Below are 12,290 nucleotides of genomic sequence, written 5' to 3' on the forward strand. Positions count from 1 at the left end.
AAGTCTTCCCTACATCTTTGGTTCGTCCGTAGGGCGTGGAAGTTTTCTTGTGCTATCAGAATGTTGTCAGTTATCAAACGTTTTGCCACAAAGGCAGATTGTGTCTCCGAGATCAAGCGCGGGATAACTCTCTTGAGTCTCTTGCATAGAAGCTTAGATATAATCTTGTAACTAACATTATAAAGACTAATAGGTCTGAACTCGGTCATGTCCCGAGGTTTTTTCTTTTTCGGGATGAGACAGATATTCGTCTGGTCCAATAATGGGTCGAAGCTACCCGTCGCAAAGAAATCTCAGACAAGTCTAATAATATCTTGCCGCATCTCCCGCCAGAATTTCTGAAATAATTTACTAGTCATACCATCTGGACCAGGTGCTTTATCCGAGTTGATGTCGAAGAGAGCTCTTCTAATTTCCTGTTCCGACGGTTCCTCTAAGAGTAACCTATTGTCGGTACTGGACACCTTTTCCGAGATAAAACGGAGGGAGGCGTCCAGCTCTGTTGGCGAAGAGGTAGAGAAGAGATCTCGAAAGTATTGAACAGCTACGTTCTCCACCTCGATTTCACTCTCTACCAGCTTTCCATGCTTGTCTTTGATACTAATTATCCGATTTTGGGCTCTTCGTTGTTTTGTAATGGCATGATGAAATTTAGTATTCCTGTCACCATATCTATGCCACTGATCTCTGCTTTTTTGTTCCCAAAATGTATTTTCTTCTTGAAATGCCAAAATCAGTTGTCTTCTCAAGTCCTCCAATTCTTCTGTTGTAGTGAATTCATCATCTTGTGCCAAATCTATCTTTTCTTTTAACTCCTTTATCAATATAGCCGAGTTTGTAGGATTTTGCTTTTTCCATGAACTAATTTTATTTCGACATGAGGTAACTTTTTGGTGAAAATTCCTCGTTGGAATTTCATCAAATTGTCCCCATCCCGAGATCACCGCTTCCTTGAACCCCGGTTTCCCGATCCATCTCTTGTCGAATCGAAAATTCTTTCTTGTCCTCCTAACACTGGATTGAATCCGTGCTAGGACCGGTCTGTGGTCTGATCCCCATAGCTGTAGAAATTCTACAACTGAGTGCGTAAATAAAGCGTGGCATTCTTCATTTGCCACTGCTCTATCAAGTTTGCATTTAACTTTGTCGGATCGCCTTTTTCCTACCCACGAGAATGAGTTTCCTTTATATGGAAAGTCAAGCATTCCACAATTCTCTAACATGATTCGGAAAGGGAGGAAAGAGCTCTCTAAACGACGCATTCCTCCCCTCTTCTCATGGTTTCCAGTGATCTCGTTGAAGTCTCCAATCATGAACCACGCTTCGCTTCGATTTGTACTCATGCGTAACAATCGTTCCCAAACCATGTCACGATGTCTAACAACAGGGTCACCGTATACAAACGTCATAAAAATCACATGTCCTTCGAGACTGGTTTTAATATCAATCATGTGCGCGTCCGCATACAAGATAGTAACCGAAGGATCATCCATGTAAAAAAGTGCTAGGCCACCGCTTCGTCCACGAGGCTCAACGGTACAAACTTGATCATACCCATAAGAAACTTGTAAATTTTGGAGAACATAACGATTGTTTTTTGTCTCCGATAAAAATAGAAATCTAGGTCGAAAACAGTGATATAACTCATCAAGATGTTCCTTCGTCAGGTCGGCTCCCACACCTTGACAGTTGCATGCCACTGTGTTCATCTTACAATTGTTTTTAGAGGTTAATATGTATACTGGACATAACAACACCAGTTAAAACTAATGTGATGATCCAAAACAAACTGCTGGTTAATATGGATACCACCCGTATGCTCTTTATCACTGAAATGAAAGACTTGCAAGCTCTTTTGCTGCTACCGTAGTATTTATCGGAGCTCCTTGAATATCCAATCTATTTGAAATGCTAGAGGAATGGGATGAAAACTCAAAAGCTGATAAAACAATGATTCTTTTTTTTTTTTTTTTTTTTGGAGCAGTTGTTTATTTTTTTTTTCAACACCAGAAAACTCTAATGTGATAAACCAAAAACAAACTACTCTGAAAGGGGATCTGTGATCTGTGATATGAAATTATAGAACGTTAATGAAGAACTCTTTCGAAATTTTCCAAAGAAATACAGGCCAAGTTCTGTGATCTGTGATAACGTTAATGAAGAACTCTTTCGAAATTTTCCAAAGAAATACAGGCCAAGTGAGCTGTCAAGATGGTGTTTTATAATTAAGCACCCACGCTTTTAATTCTGAAAACAAATATTTTCCGGTAAATAGAGGTAAACTTAGAACTTGGCTAGAATCTTGCGCACGGACTGATAACTTCAGGCCGAGGAGAACCGATCTAAAAAACAAGCCACGATGGGGAACTCGTTGAAGGTTGTGGAGCAAAACCCACAAGAGCAAGAGGAGATATGATGGTTGTTTTGTCACGGAGGCGAAGAGAAGCCGACGTGTACTCCTTGCTCACAAGGACTAGGGAGAAATAAATTTTGAAAAGCTTCAGATCTACTTTGAAAATCCAAGATCTGTGAAGATCAAGTAAAGATCTACAAAGATGGAGTAGCTGGGTAGATATGCCTCTCATAGACAAGCTTTCAATCAGTTGCACACCTTCATAGAGCCCATTTCTTTACCAAGTCATCATCTTCTTCCTCTTGCTAGGAGCTTGGAAAGTACTTGGAGTTCTTAGAGGTTTGAAAATAGTTGTTGAATTTGAGAAAAGCAAAACGTTCTAGTCACCCACGACTAAGAGCGTTGCTGGTTTAGATAGTAGAAACAAGTTCTTCTGGAACAGAGCGGAGGAGCTCCAGGGAGGACTACCACCGTCCTTTGTTAAGAGCTTGGACTTAACAAGAGACTTATCTAGCTTTGAGCTTGAAATGGATCTTGTCAGATATAACTTGATGCAATGAAGGGAGCGGAGGTGAAGACGGAGACTTCCAGGGAGGACACTTTCAGCAGCTGACCACCGGAGATAGCACAAGCATGTCGGAGGAAGGAGCTAGAGATTCAAAATTTGAAACCTCGGGAAGAGGCCAGAGAGGATATTCTCTCTCTAACTCCGCCATTTTACACCCAACTTGTGGATATTCCCATTATTCACATCAACCAACTTTTTATTATTGCCATCATTTAATGATGGGAGAAGAGGCAAGGGAAAGGATGGTTAGATCATGATTAACCCACAACTTCACTTAGAATCTTTCAATGATTATTTTAATAATTAAATGTAATTAAAAATCGTAGTTAAGAAACAATTTGATTTTAAACTATAATGGAAGTCTCTTATGTAGAGGTTCTTAAAAAAAAAATTAAACATTGTTTCAGTAAAATGCTTGACAATAGAATCATATCTAGTACATATTCTTCTCCAATAAGATATAAGCATAATAATAAGCACTGCCAGCAGATGAACAACAAGAAGCAAGCTCAGCATAGCAACAAGCGGAGAGAGCAGCTGCTACTCCAGCGATGAAGAACGATACAGCAAGAGCAGGTCATGTGTGTTGTCTAGCTACTGTTCCCACTAGAATATACACTCCTGCTCCAATTGTTGTTCCAACTCCTTCAAAAATTCAACAAAGGTAGTAAAAGATCAATTCAATTTACACAAAATATGAGAAGAAGTTTGGATATTTGTCTCATACCAATAGCAACAAGGTCAACGGGTGTTAGTTTCTTGGCAAGCTGATGGCGATGATGATCATCTCAGGATTTACAAGGGTCATCTCACCGGTACATAATAAGTCAATACCAATCAGTTCTCAGACACATTGGTGCATCAGCTTTTTAGTTAACTACATACTGTTATGAACATGGCCTGTAAGAAGTCACTTGACTTAGTCCTCTCATTGAACATGTAGATCAAAAGAGAGACAAAATCTCACCTTTTGGATTAAGTTCTTGTCAAGCTCAGCTTCCGCAAGAAGCATATCAGCACTCGGGTGTCTGAAGAACAGAAACTCCCTCTCTCCATCAGCTCATCAGCACCGTATTTGTTCTTGAGCTGGCCGTTGACATACTCCTCTGTCTGCTCCATTGCTATGTTCATATACCCAACAAGAAAAGCAAGAATGCATGTGTAAGAAAAAGAAAGAGAGAACTCAATATTAAGCTTGACCAGAACCTAGAAAAAAAACTGATCGGTGCAACAAGATCGAGAAGAACGAAACAAGTCTAGGACAAAGATCTCTTTCTTTTACAAGGCCTTGAGCCTCGATCATAAAACCGCAAAGCGAATATCTCAAAAGCAAGCTCAAAATCCTATTAATCAATTCTAACTTTACTGCAGTCACATTGGTAAAAGGAGATATTAGAATGAGAACGGGCAAGGAGAGAAGATACAATCAGCCAAATTGATTAATGTGATCTAACAATTCGGTTCGGACTGTGAACGCAGTCCCTTACCAATGTGACTCTAGAATCAAAGATTGAAAGTATCTCAATATAAAGAACTCACTTTTCTTTATTAATCTCTTATGGAAACTCACTCAAAACCACAAGCTATCAAACTCTCAATCTCTAACTCACTCTTTATGCCACATTTTAACATATCCTTTATATAGAGATTAAATATTCCTAATCTTATTACATAAATATATCTAGATAACTCCTAAATATATTATTAATCCCAATCACAATAGGATTAGGTATTTTACTTGCTTCTCAAGTTTCCTTAATCTTCAAGCTTATCTCAACATTTTTCCCCTTAAGCTTGAAATCATTCTTCAACAAATCTTCCATTCCAATCAAATCCTTCATCTCCTTAAACTTGATTCTTCCAAGAGCCTTAGTTAAAATGTCAGCCTTTTGTTGATCACCAGAGACATGCTCTACTATAATCTTTCCTTTCTCGACACACTCTCTAATAAAATGATATCTTGAGTGTATATGCTTGCCTCTCCCATGAAATACTGGATTTCTTGTAAGAGCTATGGCCGACTGGTTATCGACCCTTATCACTGCTTTCTCAACTGGTTGCTCCATAATTTCGCTGAGCAACTCTTGTAACCATATAGCTTGTTTGGCCGCCTCCGTACCTGCCATGAACTCTACTTCACAGCTCGACAATGTAACCGTGTCCTGTTTGTTTGAACACCACGTAATCAAACTCTCTCCAAGATAAAATATATGACCTGGAGTGCTTCTTCCATCATCAGGATCGATGTTATGACTACTATCACTATAGCCAATGATCTTAGGGTCCTTGGTACTGATCTCGTGAATATCAGACCAAGTGATGTCGTTCCTTTCACATATCTGAGACAATGTTTCATTGCAGCTTCATGCGACACTTTTGGACTTTGCATATACCGGCTTAAGACCCCAACTGTAAACGAAAGATCTGGCCTGGTGTGTAGTAGATACCTTAGACAACCAACATTCCTTCGGTACTTTGTAGCATCAACATCCTCTTCATCAATGGATTTTGCCAGTTTGAGTCCACTTTTCATCGGAGTGTGGGACAGATTACAGTTTTTCATATCGCTCTCCTCTAGAATTTTTGACGCATATCGCATTTGATTTAGAGTTATGAACCCTTCTTCCTGACTCACTTCAATCCCTAGATAATAACCCAGTTTGCCAAGATCACTCATCTCGAATTTAGAGGCCATCTCCACTTTAAACATATTGATGACTTTCCTACTAGCTCCGGTAACAAACAAATCATCGACATACACAGCTACTACAAGTATGCTTGTATCAACGGTCTTTCTGTAGACTGAAGCCTCTTTCAAACACCTTTTGAAACCAAACTCGAGTAGAATATGATTTAATTTGTGATTCCAAGCCCTCGGAGCTTGTTTCAAGCCATACAATGCTTTGTGAAGTTTGTAAACCTTCTTCTCACTTCCTTTTACTTCAAAACCTTCCGGCTGTGTCACATAAACTATCTCATTTAGCTCTCCATGTAAGAATGTTGTTTTGACATCTAGATGATGTACTTCCCATCCATTCATTGCTGCAATACTCACAAGTAGTCTGATGGTTTCAAGTCGAGCTACAGGCGCAAAAACTTCATCAAAGTCAACTCCATGCTGCTGTACATATCCTTTTGCCACAAGACGAGCCTTGTATTTGTTGATAGACCCGTCAGAATTTCTTTTGACTTTGAAGATCCATCTAAGGCCAATTGGTTTTGTGCCTGCAGGTAGATCAACTAGACTCCACACCAGATTTTTCTCAATTGATTTCAACTCATCAAGACACGCATCTATCCACTCTTTAAGTTCACTTGCCTCCGAAAAGTTGCTTGGTTCTTCATCCAAGCACATCAGCAACATATCTCCTTCTTCGTCTGCCATTAAAACATAATCGTCAAGATACTTTGGTTTCGACGTTTGTCTCTCACTCCTTCTCAAAGGTCTGTCTTCATGTTCGCTATCGTCATCTTCATCATCAACTTGAGCTGTTGTTTCGTCTGAAACGTCTTGTATATGATCTTCTGCTACTATCTGATCATCTCCATTTTCGTGTTTCTCTGTTTCACTCACGCCTTTAGTTGCATCAATGCTTTTAGCTATCCCATGATTGCCAAACTCCCCGAGTGTTACTTCAAAATCATTGTAGTTCTTTTGCTCTGCATCAATCTTCTTCCAATTCCACTTAATCTCACCGAAGACAACATCTCGTGATACTACAATCTTCTTAGTGTTTGGATCATATAGTCTATACGCCTTAGACTCGGGCTCTGTTCCAAGATGAACAAGCATGCGCGATCTATCATCTAATTTCTTCAGATGAACCTTATCAACTTTGGCGAAGCTTATGCATCCGAAAACCCGAAGATGGTTTATGTTTGGCTTTCGACCCCTCAAGACTTCATAAGGAGTTTGATCTTTCAGAGACCTTGTTGCTATCCGATTGATTAGATATGTTGCGTGTCTTACCAACTCTCCCCACAGATAATTTGGCATATGCATATGCTTTAGGATGCTCCTTGACATCTCCATTAATGTTCCGTTTCTCCTCTCTACCACCCCCGTTTTGTTGGGGAGTGTATGGAGCCGTAAGGTGTCTCTTTATACCTTAACTTTCACAATACGTACTGAACTCGTGAGAGGTAAACTCTCCACCACGGTCTGTGCGGAAAGTGGCTATAGGTTCTCTGACTTCTTGCTCTATCAGTTCCTTTAGCTTCTTGAATTTTTCGAAAGCTTCACTTTTCTCCGCAAGTAGGATTGACCACATATACCGAGTATGATCATCGATAACCACAAATATATATATCTCTTTCCTCCTGGTGTGCTTGGCGAAATAGGTCCACAGAGATCTCCATGTACTAGTTCAAGTGCTTTGATCGCTCTATATGTTGTTGACTGCGGGAAGACCTGCCTTGCTTGTTTCCCAAGTAGACACGATGAACACAACTCTTTTATGACATTTACACTTGGGACCCCAATAACAAGTTCTTTCTGTATCATCAACTTCATTGTAGCAGTGTTGATATGTCCGAGTCTGTAGTGCCACCTATTTGACTCGCTTATCTGACTTAGGTGAAGTTTTGTTGCTTCTCCAATTCCCATACGCACCTTGTAAAGCCTATTTTTTTACCGCTTAGCCGTTACTATAAGCTTTCCTTGCTGATCACTCATCGTTAGGCAATCATCTTTCAATCTTATGTCACAACCTGATTTTGTTGCTTGACCGAGGCTAATAATGTTACTCCGTAGATCAGGAATAAAGTACACATCGTTCATCCTTCTAGCTTCTCCATTCATATCAGTGAACGAGATGATACCTTTTCCCTTTATATCAATCTTCGAATCATCGCCAAACCTCACTTTTCCTGCGACTGTATTATCCAAGACAGAGAAGTATCGTTGATCTCCCGTCATATGTTTACTCGCTCCGTTATCCAGATACCATATGTCTGCAGTATCCGTGTGTGTCTCGTACTTCTCAGGGTTGCAGTTCTTCTCATTGAGATACACCACCTCATGCCTCATCAACTCATCTGCGTCTTGTGTATCGGTGTTGTCATTCTCTTGGGTTTCTTGGAGCTTTAGAAGACGATCAGGACAATCTGTGGCATAGTGTCCATACTTGTCACAACGATAGCACATAACTCTTGACGTGTCTCTATCTCCATTATATCGTCCTCTTCCGCATCCTATGTAATATGGTCGACCTCCTCGTCCTCTGCCCCGATAGTTTATGTTGTAGTCGCGATTTTGGTGCGTGGACTGCGATTCAAAACTTGCATACATCAATTTGTTTTGATCTTCTTGTTGCTCTTCTTCTTCACAAATACGCTCCTCGTATGCTTTTAACCGGCCGATGATGTCTTCAAATTTGGTATTGTTGAGATCGAGTACTTGTTCAAGAGAGGCAACGATGTGTATAAATTTTTTCCGTGGAAGACTTGTTAGAAACTTCTTCACTAGTTTAGATTCTTCTATACTCACCCCTAAAGCCGCAGATTTAGATGCAATCTCGGATAGCTTGCCACTGAAGTCATCAATTTTTTTTCTGTGTCTTTCGTCTTCAGTCTTTCAAATTCGGACATCAGTGTCTGCAGCCTTGCCTCCTTGACTCTTTCTGCGCTAACATGACGCGTTTTAATAGCTTCCCACACCTTCTTTGCTGTGTTAAGTTCACCCACTTGTAGAATCATCACCTCTGGTATAGACTGGAAGAGAAGAGCTATCGCCATGTTATTTTTATCTCCATTGGGCTCTTCTTCTTCCACAGCTTCCCAGACCTTATGCACCTTCAACACGATCTTCATTCTTATTTCCCAAACTGTGTAATTTGTAGCAGTAAGCATTGGGCACTTAATAGAGGTTCCTCCTCCTTCCTTCGATTTCGTATCCATTGTTATAATCTCACCACTCATATCTCCTAAGCTTTGATACCAAATCTAGAATCAAAGATTGAAAGTATCTCAATATAAAGAACTCACTCTTCTTTATTAATCTCTTATGGAAACTCACTCAAAACCACAAGCTATCAAACTCTCAATCTCTAACTCACTCTTTATGCCACACTTTGACATATCCTTTATATAGAGATTACATATTCCTAATCCTATTACATAAATATATCTAGATAACTCCTAAATATATTATTAATCCCAATCACAATAGGATTAGGTATTTTACTTGCTTCTCAAGTTTCTTTAATCTTCAAGCTTATCTCAACAGTGACTGCATCAAAGTCAACACATATTGGACGCTCACAGAGAGATAAACAAAGAAGAGAGAAAGTTACTCTTTAGTGAGGAGGACAAGTTCAATGTCCTGTCTCGAAGCAGTGTCTGCGTCTGGAATACGAAGCCCTACATAAGCTTTTCCACCATAAAGCTTCTCAAGTCTGCAAAACTCAGTTGTTAACAATAATTAATCAATCAATTAAGGGAATCAACAAAGTGGGTTAAAAGAGAGGGTTACCTGTGAGCGGCGGAGAAAAGAGCAGTGGAACCGGAGGTTTCGTCATCGAAAATCTCGTCGTCGTGGAAGAAACGGTGGACGAGTTTGTAGATCACGAAACCACATATGATCTCCACCCACATCCTTCTTTCTTTCTTTTTCTTCTTTGCTTGGGAGAAATAAGTAAGAAAAGAACACCGGTAGAGAAGAACACCGGCAGAGAAGGATTGAATCACGGTGGAGAAGGCTTGAATCACGGGGAGAAGAACACGGCAGTGGAGATGAACGACGATTTCTGAAAGAGAGAAAGCAAAGTACCACACCTCTCCTCTATCCTCTAATTTCTCTACACGTGTTTACTAAGAAACGTCTCTTGCTTTTCCTGATTAAGAACCGTGTCTTGATTTATATGTGTTTTTTCTTTTTTTAAAAATCAAAATTAGGTTAAGAAACCTATTAAGAGCTAGCGATAATTGTGCTCTTATAAGGTTTGCGGCTGTAGACAAATTTGACCTAGGGGTTGATTGGTAACTGCTGTGATTTCATTTTTTGACCGTAGAAATATTGCTGTGGTTTTTATTGCTTTGGCTTTAGATTTTTAATTTTTAAAAGTCTTTAAATATGAGCTGTAGGTTTTTGTCTCTGCAGAGAAATTGTAAAGACATAATTTCAAAGAAGTGCTGTGGATTTTATAAAAAGGCTGTGAACTTAAAAAAAAATAGAAATCAAGATTGGTGTAGATTTAGTGCTCTAGAAAGAAATGAGGCTGTAGAGAGCACTCACAGCCACTACCAATCACACCCCTAGTCTAAACACTGAAGGCGCAATTAAATTTGCGGCTGTAGATGACCTAACCCTTAAACATTATTACTATTATATAATCCCTAAGAAGAGGCGGCTCTGTATACAATAAAGAAATAGAGAGGATAGAGAAAGAAAGAAAGAAATACAGAAAAACATGTCACTGACGTCGAGGTTGTGTGTTTCTCGCTGTCAATCCGTAAGACCGGAGATTCAGAGCTGAAGGCAAATATAAAATTTGATTGGGCAATGAGATCAGACTGGACAGCCAAAGGAAAAGGCGGAGCAGAGCTTAGCTGGGGGCAAAGAAGCCATCGAAGAAGAAACAAATTTCACTGTCAGATCTGATCACCAAAAATTAATTAGTTTCTTAATTTTAACTTTTTTTGGTTATTGAGCCAAATTTCTCTTTAATGATCTTCCAATCTCTGGTTCATAAAAGAGTTTTTATAAGTTCAACAACTAAAAGTAATTTATTATTTTATATTTAATATTTTTTTAAAAAATAATAAAAATTTATCAAGTTATATTATATTATTAAAATAAAAAGGTAAAAATAAATTAAAAAATAATAACATTTTTTAATATTTCTAACGCTGCCAGCAACACAAAACTCTAAACTTTTAGGCCTTGTTCTAAAACTCGGCTGAGTTGTCGATTACTCGTCGGATTAAACGTAAATCGGAAGGTCACCGTGGCGAAATGGAAGTGATCGGTGTGTCTAGGCGCTGAGCCGTATAATGAACGAGTTATCTGAAAAAATAGAGAAATCGTCGACTAATTTTGGAAAACCGATTTGTCCAAATCTGAAAAAGTTTGAAAATGTCAAAGCTTTTAGTTAGAAATCAGATTATACCTTTATAGATCTTCTATATGGAGTTGAATCCCACAAGAATAGCTTTTTAAAATGGCGAAATAGCAGAAAACTTGTAGACGGCTGCGTATTAGGTCCGAAAAGTCGCAAGGTTGAAGACAAGAGTGTATTGGTCATTTAACATTCATTAAAGCTAAAATGTTATATGTCAAAAGTGCACTTGCCCACAATCAAACATTTGACATGAACGAGTTTTAGGGGGGACTCAGACTACTAGACAAGGCTACTACACTTTGTAGTCTGTGCAAATTTACTTTATATATACGTGTTTACTTTGATTTGCATAGAGAAAAGTTTATATTCCTACTTACTAGCATATAGATATTGTCAGCATTCTATGAATTTTGTTATTATTGATGTATCTTTAATAAATAATTATGATATAATTTTTTTGTATTATATGTATAAAATGTGATATTTACATATAAAAATACAAAAAATTCCTCCCCGCTTACTCTATGTTTTTTTCCGCTTTTCCAAAAAATCGCTAGGCCCGTGTTTGCCGCACGCGTAGCGCCTAGCGAGTTTCCGAACAAGGCTTTTGGGTAAGCATAAATCTTTGGATAAATCTTAAATTCTTGGATAAATCTTAAACCTTAAATCGTAAACCGTAAACTTGGGTAAATCCTAAACACAAAAATTTAGTATTTAGGGTTTATCCTAGAGTTTAGAGATTACATTACAAGAAAACACATGCTTAACGAGGAAATTTAACGAGGAAAAACAATCCTCTTAAATTTACGTCGATTTTACGAGGAACTTACGTGGAAAACTAAAGTCATCGTTATTTCCTCGTAACGTAACGACAAAAGTGTTTCGTCGTAAAGTGGATGTAATTTGACGAGTATTTTACGAGGAAAAACTATTTCCTCGTAAATACGACGTAAACTTTGCGTGTTATTTACGAGGAAATAGTTTACGTGTATTTAGCGAAGAAATTTTGAATCCACCAACTTTGTAGCTGTTACACGTTTTTTTTTTGCCACCTAATTAATTTTCGTCGTAAATTCATAGGAAAATTACAACTACCAGATTCGAAATTTCCTATAAATATGGATGTTTGAACATCATTTTAAACACACCAACAACAAAAAACGTGAAAGAAAAAAAAATGGCTGGCTCCGGGACTATTTACGAGTTGCGGAAGTGGATGTAAATGCATAGAGATGCTAACGGGAGAGTGACGAAAGAATACCTTGCGGGTCTGGAGACATTTATGCATCAAGCAGATTCAACACCGCTC

This window comes from Brassica oleracea, chromosome C7 (assembly GCF_000695525.1).
Source record: "Brassica oleracea var. oleracea cultivar TO1000 chromosome C7, BOL, whole genome shotgun sequence".
Lineage (NCBI taxonomy): Eukaryota > Viridiplantae > Streptophyta > Magnoliopsida > Brassicales > Brassicaceae > Brassica > Brassica oleracea.